This window comes from Canis lupus, chromosome 5 (genome assembly GCF_048164855.1).
Source record: "Canis lupus baileyi chromosome 5, mCanLup2.hap1, whole genome shotgun sequence".
In the NCBI taxonomy this organism is placed as follows: Eukaryota; Metazoa; Chordata; class Mammalia; order Carnivora; family Canidae; genus Canis; species Canis lupus.
Window position 1 is genome coordinate 62018138 of NC_132842.1, and position 14674 is coordinate 62032811.

The 14674-nt window shown below is 46.3% G+C and overlaps 1 long non-coding RNA gene across 2 annotated transcripts in view; it reads right to left on the reverse strand.

Moving 5' to 3' along the window:
* Positions 1-11941, reverse strand: part of LOC140633013 (uncharacterized) — a 57182-nt gene extending 45241 nt beyond the window's left edge. For both annotated transcript variants that reach the window (XR_012030643.1, XR_012030642.1), the window contains exon 1: positions 11629-11941. This is a non-coding gene — a long non-coding RNA (uncharacterized lncRNA). The remainder of the gene's footprint in view (positions 1-11628) is intronic.
* Between the last annotated feature and the right edge of the window lie 2733 nt (positions 11942-14674).

Genomic DNA, 14674 nt, shown 5'->3' on the forward strand with positions numbered 1-14674 from the left:
CCTGACTACTGCGAAGCCGTCCTGAAGTTTCTGAAAGGAACGGAGCTGCTCCGTGTGGGCACCTGATTCTGTCCTAGGAGCTTTCTCTTTTGTTGGAAGCTGGTGATTTAATTAGCACCTCTTTGAGCCGAGGTGTTCTTCTTTACCTGAGACAGGGCCTTTACCTGCAATAACGGCCACCTGATCTTTTGCATGAAGCCAGAGGTGGCTCTTTGCTTCTCAGAACTTTGCAAAACCTGTCAGGGGCTCCCATATGACTCCGCGGTGCTCTTTATGTGAAATTATGAGACGTTATCCGATCCGAGCTGTTCTTTTGCTGCAGTGAGATAATTTCTGGAGGCGAGACACCTGGCTGGCCTCGAGTGGTGATTAATTTTATGTGTTTAGGGTGCAATCATCACTCAGAAAAGAGGTTGAGGGTCGGGATGATAGATGATGGGCAGGAAGGAGATGGCCCGTGGAATTGTTCTACATCATCGGTTTCTTCGATCGCTGGCAGAAGTTCAGAGGCAACTTCTTTGCGTCTGCCCAGAATAAACAAAGCTACCATTGACTTTGCAGAGTTCCGTTCTAAAAGGAGTTTGAGGACCACAGTATCCGAGCACCTAAAGCTGGAAAGGTTTCCACTGGCTTTTCAGATGTGTCTTCAAAAATAACATGCGTCAGTCTGTGGTTTGCATTTTAAGGATGTTTGGGGATCTTTGGGCGCAGTGGATGCTGTGGTGTGCTAACTGGGTGCCCCTTCAGGACAGAGGTGCTCGTTTTCTGCCCCCCATCAGCCCCATCCCTCCCTGGAGTGACGGTTGCTAATGGCTCACAACTGCTTCCTTCTCTGGGGATTTAAGGGCACACTCTCAGCCCTGCCTTGCAAAGGCTGTACCCCCTCCCTGTCAGCTCTGATTCAAAACCTGATCAGCGCTGGGTCTCCAAAGCCCAGCTTCTTTGTCTCAATTTGGAACATCCCTGGAGGATCATCCCCGACATTGTGCTCCCTGCCCCATCGGGTGTGGTCTCTGCAATGCACCACTCCCCATACCCTCTGCCAGCCTCACTCCCCAGCAGGTGGTGTTTCTGAGAACATGCCCTTTATGGGACTGTCCATCTCAGGGTCCATTTCCAGAAAGCTCGGCCTAAGAAAATGCTCCTAAAATGATGACAGTATAGGGCTAGATACAATTTGGTCCCCAAAATCGATAACCACATTTAAAGAAATTCAGCCAATGTGACAGATACGCAATGGTATCCATATAACATATATCCATTTCTGCAACTCTGATGACAGACTGAGCTCTGGTTAAAGCTAGCCTCTTGAGCAAGGACGTTACTGAGCAACTACTAATCAGCAAAATGATGTATGGAATAAAGTAAACACTCCAAAAGCATTTTTGCCCAATCAAAGAGATTTAGGGGAAGGGATGCTTATACCAACCAAAAGGGAAAAAAAATACCCGTTTTGTACTTCAATTAGCAAACAATAATTTGGATAATTGGAAACAAATGTTTCTTCTTTTATCACATGTATTCCTCAGTTCTTTGCCCAATGCTGTCCCCTGCAGGGTAGAAGAAATCAAATCAGAAGAATCTGAACCATTCACAGGCCAGGAATCCCTGAGATCACAGCTGAGGGAGAGGAAGGTGGGGTCTCCGAGGCTGGTCCTTCCTATCTAGACCACCCCCTGCTCTCAAGAAGATGCCACGGTTTCCTGGAATAAGAATTTTGTAGTCAACATGCAAAGAATACCCTCTGGAAATCATTTCTGAACACCCACAGCCAGCTTCCTGGATTCCTTGGTTAAATATGAGAGTATAGACTATTTGCTTCTCGAAGGGCTGGTGGTGTTTTGAGAAATCAGCCAAACCAAGCCGGAGGTCTGCAAAGCAAAAGCCCTCTCCACTGGGAGGGGACATTCCTTTTTGAAGATGTAGGAAAGACTTGAGGAAATGTTCCCAGCTCAGGTCAGGTCAGAAAACCAGGGACCAAAAAAAGAAAGAAAGAAGAAAACCAGGGACCCTGTACTATTCCTTCAGGAACTATTGTTCCTGAAGGCAGCTGCTCTCTGAAGTGACGAGTGGGACTGGGGATAGGCTAATGGAGGACCAGAAAAGACCAGGAAGCTTCACTTCGTCTTCTCCAGAAAAGACCAGGAAGCTTCGTTTTGTCTTCTCCGAGCATCAAAACTGCAGCCTGCATCAAGCTGTCCCTCTCATGGAGAATCTGCTCTTACCCTGGCTTCCCCAAGAGGCACCTGCTGGGAAGGAATGTGCTATTTACCCAGGGTAGAGAGATTGATTTCAGGAGTTTTCTGTGTTCTGGGGTGCAAAAACTAAACTCTAAACCCAGTATCTGCTCATATCTTCATCCTTAGTTTTCTCTCAACATCCAGCCAGCTTCCTCTGATTGTCTGCCCAGTCTCTGTACCTGCAGATGAAGATGAGGATGAACATAGTAACGATAAAACTTTATCTAAAATGGGGCATGTTGGGGCTCCTGAGTGGGTCATTGGTTGAGCATCTGCCTTTGGCTCAAGGCATGATCCAGGGGTCCTAGGATCGAATCCCATTTCAGGCTCCCCATAGGGAGCCTGCTTCTCCGTCCACCTATGTCTCTGTCCCTCTCTGCATCTCTCATGAATAAATAACTAAAATCTTTAAAATAATAAAATTAAATAAAATGGGGCATGTTAGAACTTCACAGCAATGTCACAAGATATCATTATTCTCTCCTTTTACGGATGAAAATACTAAGACTCAAAGTCAAACCACTCAACCACTGTCACACAGTCAGTAAAGGTGGAATCAGGCAGAGGGCTCCAGCTTGCTGGGTGTATGTGGCTCAAAACCCTTCCTCACCCACACAGCAGATGCAGGGCAGGGGGGTGTGGTTGGCCAAACTCCACCATGAAAAATGTAAATCCATTTGAAGTCAGGAAGCCAACATTGCTTTCTTAGATCCTGGCAAAGAGGGGAAAATGGTGGTGAGATTCATTTACTCATTCGTTCAACACTATCGTAGAACCTACTTTGTGTCAGTCCTGGGCTGGGGACATGGAGTCAGTCATGGCTCCAGATTTAGAGGCACTCACAGTGTGACTAGGAGAGGAAGGTCTGTAGTCTTAGGGATTATGCCTCCTTGCACACCCCCTGCCACTCTGAGGGGTCACTGCACTGGCTGGGGCCCAGCTCTGTCTGACAAGCCACTCAGTTGTGGAGTGAGCATCTGGCGGCTGCCCTACATTTTCTACTCGTGGAAACTTGTGCATCCATCTGTTTCATCTCCAGTATCTCATCTTCAGTCATTTTCTGAGCCTCTTTTCTGAACTTAGATAAATAGGCCTCATTCAGAGAAATCATGTCACAAGAGTTGGCAGCTCTGGCCACCCAGTGCTGTCACTGGTCCCCAATGCTGGGGACACTGGAATGGGGTGGGAGCTCCCCTTCCCACTGGTCCCAGAGTCTCTTCACTAGCATCTCCACTAGGTCCCAATGTTGTGCCAACTTTGCACCAAGGAAGCCTCAGAAAGCTCACAAGGAACTTACAGGTGAGTTGTCTGAAAGACACAAGATGTGAAAACCCTGGCCTCAGGTGGGATTTGGGAGAGATCAGGGGCAGGAGGGACCTCCTGTCACGTGCAAGGCCATCAGGGGAACAGAATGTTCAAACTTTGAGAAACCCAAGGCCTGGGAAAACAGAATCGTGGCCAAGATTGGCATCTTCATTCATTTATTTGATCCTATATTTATTCATTCCTGAACTATTTATTGAGCTCCTTCTACAGCCTTGGCCCTGTATGAGACATGGGTCCTGCCCTCATGGAATGTTGGGAGGATAGGCATTAAGTAAATAACAAGATAAATGGCAGCCCCAAGGTGCTCATCCTTAGCCCTCTGGGCAGCTAAGCCCCATGCTTTTCCTCCCTTGCCCAGAGAGGACTGGTTTCTTTGGGGAGCAACAGCCTTGGGAAGGGCACCGTTGACCTTACTGTCTATCACCTAAACTCTCTATCTAAGCAAAGTACCTCAGTTCTTGAGCATCTTACTGCCAACCCCCTCCCCAGCCCTGAGTCCTTTAAGATTCCTGAGTCACTATTTACAAAGTCAGTAGCCCTGATTTGTCCACTTGTCCTCAGTTTATGTGCACCGGGGTAGTTACTACAAATAGCACTGTTCAATTGCTAACAAGGCATGGGGACTTTTCATTTCCCATAGTGAGAGCCCTCTGGACTTACAAACTTGATCTCACAGCATAGATGCCCATAAGCTCATAGCTTTCAGGAGGAGGCTTCTAACACTCTGCTTTATACAAGTTTTATTTTTGCTACCACAATAAGCTAGTATGTCAATTGCTGTGTCCCATGAACTGCATCTATGATCATTAAGAACTTTCTGGAGTTAGATTGATGTTGGAAACATTGATCTCCTTCACTGGAAGCCTTCCACATCCCATCTGTTAGATGCTTTGACCTTTTTCTTAACACCATTGAGAGATAAAAAGTTAATCTACTGAAAAAAGATGCATGACCTTTCACAAGACAATGGGTACCACTGCACAGCCTCCCTCCATTGACGAATTTTACATTCAGAAGTCAGGCCGTATGTGTACCCGAACAGGATAATTGTGAATAATATCATGGCACGACCAGGGAAGTCTATATCCCATCTAAAGTGGCCACAATTAGGCAAAATGAACTTTGAGGAAGAGAATCAGATTATCTTGTCAGGCCACTGCCTGCATTCATGACGAATCACCTTCATTCACAAACATAGACATTGACATGGAACCTGGTGTTTGCTAACAAGAAACTGTTGACTATGGTAACCCTTAACTAGGATCCAACAAACCAGAGTCCTCTCCATTCAGTTCATTCACTAATTCGACAATTATCTGTTGAGCACCTGGTGTGTACTAGACACTTCTCTAGACCCTGGGGACATAGCAATGAAAAAAGTTGAAAGTTCCTGCCTTCAAGGAGCTCATATTCTAGTTGAGAAGACAATAAATAAGATACAATAAAATATAATTTGCATATAAGACAAGTAAAATGTATGGTCAAATAGTGATGAGCCCTAAAGAAGAAAGGGCAGAAGGATAGGAATATTTAGATATCTGAATAGTGGGAAGTTGAAAATTTTTAAAGATCTATTTATTTATTTTTAGAAAGTGAGAGAGTGGGGCAGAGGGAGAGAGAGTCTCAAGCAGACTCCCTGCTGAGCACGGAGGCTTACATGGGGCTCAATCTCACCACCCTGAGATCATGAGCCAAATCAAGAGTCAGATGCTTAATTGACTGAGCCACTCAGGCGCCTCTGAAATTTTAAATGGGGGACCAGAGAAGGAGTATTGGGATTTTTCTTTGTTCATTCTTTTTTTCCTAGAAAGGCAGGAAAAAGATAAGTTCATGGCCAGGTCGACCCATGGCAGATGCGCATTAGCCAGTCTCTCCCCTTTATCGCTAGAGGTCTTTATGATACGAATCATGTTTGGAATGAACAAGCTTACCAAGTACTCCCAAGATCAAGGAAATAATCTTTCTTTAGCCAGTGAAGCAAACAAACAGAAGCACAGATTCTACAAGGATTTATATAACAGTGGTTGACCAAGGTGAGTCATAAGTAGCCCAAATGCACTTAAAAACAGATATACTTAAAAACATAACAAATAGAATCTCTATATCCCATCCTCAGGCCAAGGTAGAAGAGTTGTATAAAATTAGTGAGAACCTGACATGTGGGTCACCACACATTCACCTGTGAACTGTCACACCTATTCCCCATCCTTGCTCTGCTCTGAGCTGTGGGGCAAAGGCTGACCGGTGCTGGGCTGTTGGGTAGTTTCTAGTAATACTGGCCTATGGGAGGTGCTGGAGGTGGAGGGCGGCAGGAAGAGAGAAGTCACAGTATCTCTCCCTGCCTTCCTGCTTCGAGTGGGCTCTCTGTGGCTCTATCTCCAGCCTGGCTCGAACCCCTAGAGGACAGTTCTCCTACCATGGTTCTCTTCCTCCTGGGTAGCACATCCTTCCTGGTCCTGGCTCCCTCTGGGTGCTCAAGGGGACATCACCTCCTGCTCTAATAGTAAGGGCAGCTTCCTCCCTTCCTAGTGTTAATAACTAGGTTGCCCCGCTTCCCCTGTTTGCTCTTGCAGCTCCTCCAACAGCTTTGGTTCGCTGTGTTACATTCCCCTAAGAAGACACACAGATGGCCAACAGGTATATGAGAAGGTGCCCAACATCACTAATCATTGGGGAAATGCAGATCAAAACCACAATGAGATATTGTCTCATACCTGTTAGTATGGCCAGCATCCAAAAGACAATAGGTTAAGTGTTGGGGACAATGTGGGGAAAAGGGAACCCTTGTGTCCTCTTGGTGGGAATGTAAATTAATACAGACTCTCTGGGAAACAGCATGAGGTTTCCCCCCCAAAATTAAAAATAGGGCTACCAGATGATCCAGAAATTCCACTTTTAGAAATATACTTGAAGGAAATGAAATCATCTCAAAGAAGTATCTGCACCTCCATGTTCACTGAGGCATTATTTGTAATAGCCAAGACATCGAAACAACCTGAGTATCCATGAATGGGTGAATGAGTAAAGAAAATGTGATATATATACATATATATGTATATATATCTCCATACACTCCATGGAATATTATTCAGCCGTCAAAAGGAAACCCTGCCATTTGTAACAACATGGATAGATCTTGAGGGCATTATGCTAAGTGAAATAAGTCAGAGAGAGAAAGACAAATACTATATGATTTCACTTATATGTGGAATCTTAAAAAAAGAAAGAAAAATGCATTCATAGATATAGAGAACAAATTGGTAGTTGCCAAGGCACAGAGGTGGGGAGCACAGGGTGGGGGATGGTAAGCAGAACAAGTGAAGATGGCCAAAAGTACGAACTTCCAGTTATAAATTGTTCATTTTTGTTGTTCATTGTTCATGAACATTGTTTATCCCCCCAGGATGCCATGCACAGCATGGTGACAAAAATGAACAATACCCTGTTTATATTTGAAAATCGCTAAGACAATAGGTCTTAAAAGTTCTTATCACAAAAAAGAAGGTTTATAACTATGTGTGGGGAGGGAGGTTAATATACATATATAATGAGGTATATGTTTTCATGTTATATACTTAAAATGAATACAACGTTATATGTCAATTACATCTCAATTTAAAAAAAAATCCACCTAACTGAACTACCTGATAACGAGTTCTGTTTCCCAGGTTAGACCCTCATGTGAATGGAAACTGGCTTCAATACTGCCAGTCCTGGCCATTGAGAGATCTCTGCATAAACTCTCTGAGCCTCCCTGTAAACTAGAAAAAAAAAACAGAAATGAAAACAAAAAACCAGAAACACGAATTTACCATAGGCCACTCTTGTGAATTAGTGCTCTATCGTCCCTGTTTCCCTGCCATCAACATTCTCTACTGAAGGGCTCATCTTTACTCCCCGAGTACTGGACCCATACCAGACTGCTTATCTTCTCTTTGTAAAGATAGTCCACCCCTTTATCCCTTGGTCCCAAACCCTTGGGCCAGTGCCCTGGGTTCATGGGGACTCCTCATCCTTCAGGGCACTGCTCAGATCCACACAGGGAAGCCGAGGGCCACGTTGTTTCTAAAACCTCTCCCTCTTCCTATTGGATGTCACCAGCTTCTTCATCAGCATCTCCTGGGGCTTCCAGAAATGTTAGGCAGCAGTCATATTTATGACTTAGATGTTTGCTGATGCGAAAGATACCAGTGCCCAATCTGGCTCTCTGGACGCTGGCTCTGGCTTACCCTCCTTTCTGTTTCTGGAAGAGTAAGGATTGGCTGCCGCATGAATGTCTTTTTTCTCAACACAAGAAGAGCTCAGATTTCTCCACTGCCACCTTTCTCCTTTCTCAAGTTATAGTCTGAGGATCATTAAGATTGAATACACTCAGCTTATCACAAAAACGAAGATTCTTGGGCTTTACATTAGACCTACCAAAGCAAGACCCTCTAGGGTTGTGTCTTGAGAGTCCAGATCTTAACTACTCTACCCCCCAGTGTATTCTTATGCATACCGAAGGTTGAGAATTTATGTGCCACAGTGTTTCAAAGTCCCAGACAAGGGCCATGGACACCTAATTGTTTTGTGTGCCCAATTATCACTCCATTTTCTTCAGAAATTCTTCCCTTATCACATGGGGGAATCATTTAGCTATATGACCATACACCATGGCTCATAGTTGTTGGGTCCTTGATTGACCCAAACTAGCCCAATCCTTGGGCTTCTAAAGTTGAGAGCAGGAAAGATAGGCAGACCATCTCTGGGGATGGCATACGAGGCCTGGATCTGTAAGTGGCCACTTAATAACACATCTAGAAAAGGGCACATAGAGAGAGAAAGAGAATGGGCATACCAAGCAGAATTTAAGACACGAGGAAGTCCTGCGGGCCAGGTGTGTTTCTGCCCCTTGCATGGTTTGGTGGGTTGTTCAGTCGGCCTGAACTGCACCGACGTCTTTGGATTCTGGGAACGAGGAAAAGCCTCCTTTTACCTAAGTCACTTAGAGTGGGGTAGAACTTTTAGCAGAGAGATTTCACGCCATCTTCCTTTTTTTAAAAAAGATTTTATTTATTTATTTATTCATGAGGGACAGAGAGAGAGAGAGAGAGAGAGAGATTGAGAGAGGCAGAGACACAGGCAGAGGGAGAAGCAGGCTCCATGCAGGGAGCCCGATGTGGGACTCAATCCCCAGTCTCCAGGATCATGCCCTGGGCTGAAGGGAAATGCTCAATCACTGAGCCACCCAGGCATCCAGGGCCAGAGATCTTAAGGATGCCTGAGCAAAGAGACTATACAGACAGCAAATAAACATATGAAAGGATGCTCCACATTGTATGTCATCAGGGAAATGTAAATTAAAACAACAAGATACTACTACACACCCGTTAATTAGAATGACCCAAATCTGGAATGCTGGCAACACCAAATGCTGGTGGGCGTGTGGAGCAACAGGAACTCTCATTCATTACTGCTCAGAATAAAAATGGTGCAGCCACTTTGGATGACAATTTGGCAGTTTCCCACCAAACTAAATATACTCTTACTGCAGGATCTAGCAATCACACTTCTTGATGTTTACCCAAAGTTACTTGAAAACTTATGCTCACACAAAACCTACACATGGATGTTTGTAACAGCTTTATTCATAATCACCCAAACTTGGAAGGAACTAAGATGTTCCTCAGTAGGTGAAAAGAAAAATAAACTATGATATATGCAATATTATTTAGTGCTAACAATAAATGCGATATCAGGCCATGAAAAGACACAGAGAAACCTTAAATGCATATTACTCAGTGAAAGGAGCCAATTTGAAAAAGACACCTACCGTATGATTCAACTGTATGGCTTTCAGAAAAAGCAAAACTATGGCGATACTAAAAAGATCAGTGATTGCCAGGGTTTGGTGAGGAGGGAGGGATTAATAAGCAGAGCCCAGAGGCGTTTTAAGGCAATGAAGATACTCTGTGTGATACCATGGTGATGGACACACGTCCTTATACATTTGTCAAACCATGGATTATACAACACCAAGAATGAACTCTCATGGAAGCTACGGACTCTGGGTGATGAGGATGTGTCACTGTAGGTTTATCAATTATAACAAATGTGCCACTCTGGTGGCGGAAGTTGATAATGCACGAGGCTCCACATGTGTTGGGGCAGGAGGTACATGGAAATTCTCTGTACTTTCCCCTCAATTTGGCTGTGAACCAAAACAGCCCCCCCCCAAAAAAAATTGTGTCTTAATTTAAAAACACCAACTGACAAACAAACAAAAAACCTTATGGAAACCTACCACATGCCTCCTACATTTGGTTATCTGAAAACTATACCTTTCATGTACTTTGAGAGGCGTACGTTAAAAAACAAAAAAACAAAAAACCCCACCAACGACACCAGCACAAGTTTCACTTGGGAATCTGTGATCCTGGAAGAGCAGCTCTTTCTGAGTAGACTCGCCTCCTGTCCCAGCCATCCATGGTACGCTGTGGTTATCCACACCCAACCGGGCCTTTGTGTGACCCCCGTGGGGGGTGGCTTGGCACACAGTAGGCCCTCACGAAGTATTTGTTGAAGCAAGAAATAGAAATCTCCCTTGTGGAACCACCTGCATTCTCTGAGTGAAGACACCTTCCCATATAGCAACAACATAGAAATGCAGCCCCGTGGCTGAGGCCATGGCGGAGGGGGCTGGGGGAGCTGCCTTGGGGTTTCAGCTGCCACTCGGGGGGCACAGTTGGCCGCCTCGGTGCCAGCCTCAAGAGTGAGAGCAGATGGGAAAGTCAAACACAGGATTTCAGAACTGTAAACTGTTTATCTGTGAGCTGAGGAAACGCATTCATCGCCCAGGCAGGCCACCAGTCCAGAGTTCCTTCCTTCCTCAAGGGCGTCGTGCAGTTATTTTTCCCTCGGTGGCAGCGTGAGCCCTCGCTGGGTGGGAGGGTGTAGACGGGCTGTGCGCTCTCGGCCCAGGAGCCGGGGCCAGCCAGGGCGGGGTGGCCGCCCGCCACCATTAATTTTTAGTGAATGAGCGTCGTAATTCTAGCTGACACCGAGATCATGTGCCTGACAGCCACCTCCTGGGCCACCGTGGGGCTGGCAGAGCAAGAAATAAAACATCAGGAGGCTCCAAAGCATTGTCTGCTGGGAGGAGAGAGTGAGGGTTGGGACTGCAGTCGGTGGGTGCCAGAGCAGGCCCGAGGGGACAGTCCTGGAATTTACTTCCTGTGGGTGCCCGGGAAGGGGGGCAGAGCGGAGCCTGTGCACAGACCGGGTGGCTGGGACACTGCCAGGGCTACGACAGGGTGTGAATATATGAAGAAGGGCCCTGAGCCTCACAGAGCTGCCCTGGACCCCTGCCCCCTTCACTCCCTTACTGTGAGACGAGGGGCCTCTCTGGGCCTCTGGATGGTCCCCTGTAAAACAGGACAGTAGAGCCCTGGCCTTCCAGCCTTCCTTGTGAGGATTGGATGAGATCCCTCATGCATGGCTCACTAGGAGCGCCCAGTAAGGTCCCCCCCAGACCCTCAAAACACCCTCCCACCTCCTCCTCTCATGTCTCCAGGCGGCTGTGCTCCCTTGTCACTCTTAGTACGCAGAAAGAGACACCACCCTGGAGGGATAACGGATCTGGTTTTTTCTATCACCTCCTAACTTGAGGCAGGCCCCTCCACCTTCCTGAAGCTTCATTTCATCACCATGAAACAGGGACAAGGATCCCTACCTTTGGGGGGGCTGTTGTGAGCCTTACTTGAGAGAGCGGATGCAAATGGCAGCATGCTGTCAGGCATGTTTCAGGCATCAGATATACAGCAGGAGCAATAACTATGATGGTAGATGTTATTATTGACTGCTGACAGTTGGCAGAGGCCCCAAATAATTTCTCTCTGAGGGCAAGGCCTTGGGCGTGGAGCAGTACCTGGGCGAGACCATAATGCGCAGGCCTTGAAACCCTAATAGGACAGGTTACACAGACACTTGGTATTCAGACTCTCATTCTAGCCTCACAAAAATCTTATTCATGGAGATTACTAATGGTCACCCCTACTGGACACATGAGATCACTGACACTTACCAAGCATGTTGCTGTGGGGTCCCAGGAGATGCGGGGAGGTGAGAGGCTCCAGACCTGCCTACAATCTTGCAGCCCAATGATCCTTCCACTATCACAGTGGCTCACAACCAGGGGACATCTGGCAATGTTCAGAGACATTTTCGTTGTTGTTGTCACAACGGGGAGAGGAGGTGCCACTAGCATCTAGTGGGCAGATGCCAGGGATGCTGCTAAACATTATTTAATGCGCAGAGAGCCTTCACAACAAAAAATTATCCAGTTGTGCCATGGTTAAGAAACTGTGAACCACCTCGTAGCTGTTCCCAGTTGGTTTCCTGACCAACGGAGCTCAGGGGGCAACGGAAGGGACACAGAAGCCAGTGAAAGTGCTGGACGTGGTGCCCATACATCTCACTTCCCCCTCCCCAAACTCAGACACTGAGATCTTATGGACCAGCTCTGGTCTGAACAGTATTTTCAAAAATATGTGTTAGTTGTGATGGTAGTCATTAGTTCTACTCACCCTGAATTCCCAGTTCTTCTCGTTGGCACGCGTGAGGCTGCCCTTCTCCAACCCTGCAAACTTAGAGGTGGCCACGTGACTAGCTCTGACCAATGCCGTGTGAGCAAAGGTAGTGTTTGTCACTTCTGGAAGAAGCATTAAGAACCAGAGCGTTACTCATTGTGTTTCCATTTCTGTGCAGAGGGAGATACTGAGAAAAAGGGGCAGGGGAAGAGAGAGAGAGAGAGAGAGAAAGAGAGAGAGAGCGATCCTCATCCTGGGTCCCCGAGCGAAGATGACACAGAGCACAGCCCCCAGCATATTTCTGATGACATGCAGTGTGAATAAGAAGAGCATTTTCATTATTTCAAGCCACTCATGTTTGGGGCTTCTTTGTTGCCACCACCTAATTTCACCTATTCATATAAAGATTTCATATAAAAACCTGGATTTGGGGGTATCTGGGTGGCTCAATTTGAGCATCTGACTCTTGATTTCAGCTCAGGTCATGACCTCAGGGATTTGAGATCGAGACCCACGTCAAGCTCTGTGCTCAGTGTGGAGTCTAATTGAGAGTCTCTCTTTCCCTCTGCCCCTCGTTCCACTCATGCTCTCTCTCTCAAAATAAATAAAATCTTAAAAATGAAAGATTCTCTCTCTCTCTCTCTCTCCCTCTGCACCCCTGCTTGCATGCTTTCTCTAAAGGCAAGCAAGCAAACAAACAAACCTGGATTTCCCTTGTATCTTGGGAAATGAGAAATTCTGGAAATGTGCAGGATCTTCAGGCTGTACCACAAGACTGGAATACCCATGTGATGGCCACACGGTCCACTTCACTCATTTATATTATCTGCTTGGCAGTTGGGGTATTTGGGTTTGTGATGCCTGCTAACGATCTTGTCAGGAGTCAGCCTTGCCCAGTTGGGAGGGTAGAAAGGTTCTTCACCTATTCAGGCTATTCAGGTGAGGGGAACCTGAGAGGGCCTTGTCACCTGGAAAGATTGCTCCTAGTTTCTAGGGAACAGGTTGTATTTCATAGTCCCTGCAACTGGGGGATGTTTTGCTCTTCTATTCTATTATTTTTTTAAAGATTTTTCTTAAATTTTATTTATTCTTAAGAGAGAGAGAGAGAGGCAGAGACACAGGCAGAGGGAGAAGCAGGCCCCATTCAGGGAGCCTGACGTGGGACTCGATCCCGGGGCTCCAAGACCAGGCCCTGGGCTGAAGGCGGCGCTAAACCGCTGAGCCACCCGGGCTGCCCTGCTACTCTATTTTCTATTTTAAAGGGACTTCTCAGGCGATCCCTTCACCCACTCATGGACTCGTATCTTTTATTCACGCAGCCGCTCACTCATTCATTCATGCTTTCCCTTGTATACTTATTCTCTCTGTTCATTCACTTAAGGATTTTTACTACATGTCTGCCACGTGTCAGGTGTGTGCACAGTCTTGCCAGCAAACATGCAAAGGATGCTGAGGTCTGCCTGTAGCCTGAGAGGGGATGATAGCCTGCCCCCAGAGTTGGCAGCCAAGAGTTCCTCCCATAGCTGCAGCCACACTCTCCTCCACTTAACGAGAGATGGAATCTCCTTTCTCTGCTCCTGAATCCGGACTGGCCCCATGACTTGCTTGGACCAAGGGAATGCCCTAGAGGCAAGGCTGCACCAGTCTGAGCTCACATCTTCACAGACCCGAAGTCTTCCATTCTCACTTTCTTGGAGCAGAGCCAGTGTGACCTACTAAGCCCGGGTCCTACTGCTCCCCTGAGCTGCTCCGGATGACAGTCCGTGGAACGGGAATGAGTGCTCCAGCTAATGTGGCGAGGGTAAGTGGGAGTGGTTGCTTTTAGTGACTCTATTTTGATATGGTTTGTTACAATCACAAGATAACTGAAACAGTGTGAATCTGACTAACAAGGAGGCCCCCAGGAAGAATGTTAAAAGGGCCAACTTGGCTTCTTAGAGCTTTTTTACGATAAAGTATGAGAAGAGAGAGAGCTATAGAATTTAGAGGAAGTTTAGCAGGCCCACAAGAGTCTCTCAAGCTGGCAAAAATATTCTCAAAATAAGGAATAAGGAATAATAATATGGTATAAATCAGATCAAGGAATAGCCATAAGACCCTCATTACTGCCTCGGAGAGCTTTAAAGCTATTTAAACTTAGGAAAGCCTCTTAGTTAGACAAAACTAAGAATTGTAGGGACAGTGTCCTAAGACATGTCTCAGAAAGAATTATGGAAAAGGCTCTTGGATCATGAAATCAAAACCACTGAGGTTCATAGAGAACTTGCAGAGTTTTTAAGAGCATTTTATTGGTAAACGCACTGCCAGCTTGCACTGAAAGGGACCTGAACCACTCAAAATGAAAAGAAGACTCTGGCTCCCCAATTTTTGATAAGCAGTAAGCATGCTGAGTGACAAAGTCAGCTATAAATATGAGCCAGTTTTTATGTAAAAAGAAGGACTTCTCAGGATGCCTGGGTGGCTCAGTGGTTGAGTGTCTGCCTTCAGCTCAGGGCATGATCCCAGGGTCCTGGAATCAATCAAGTCCTGGATCGGCCTCCC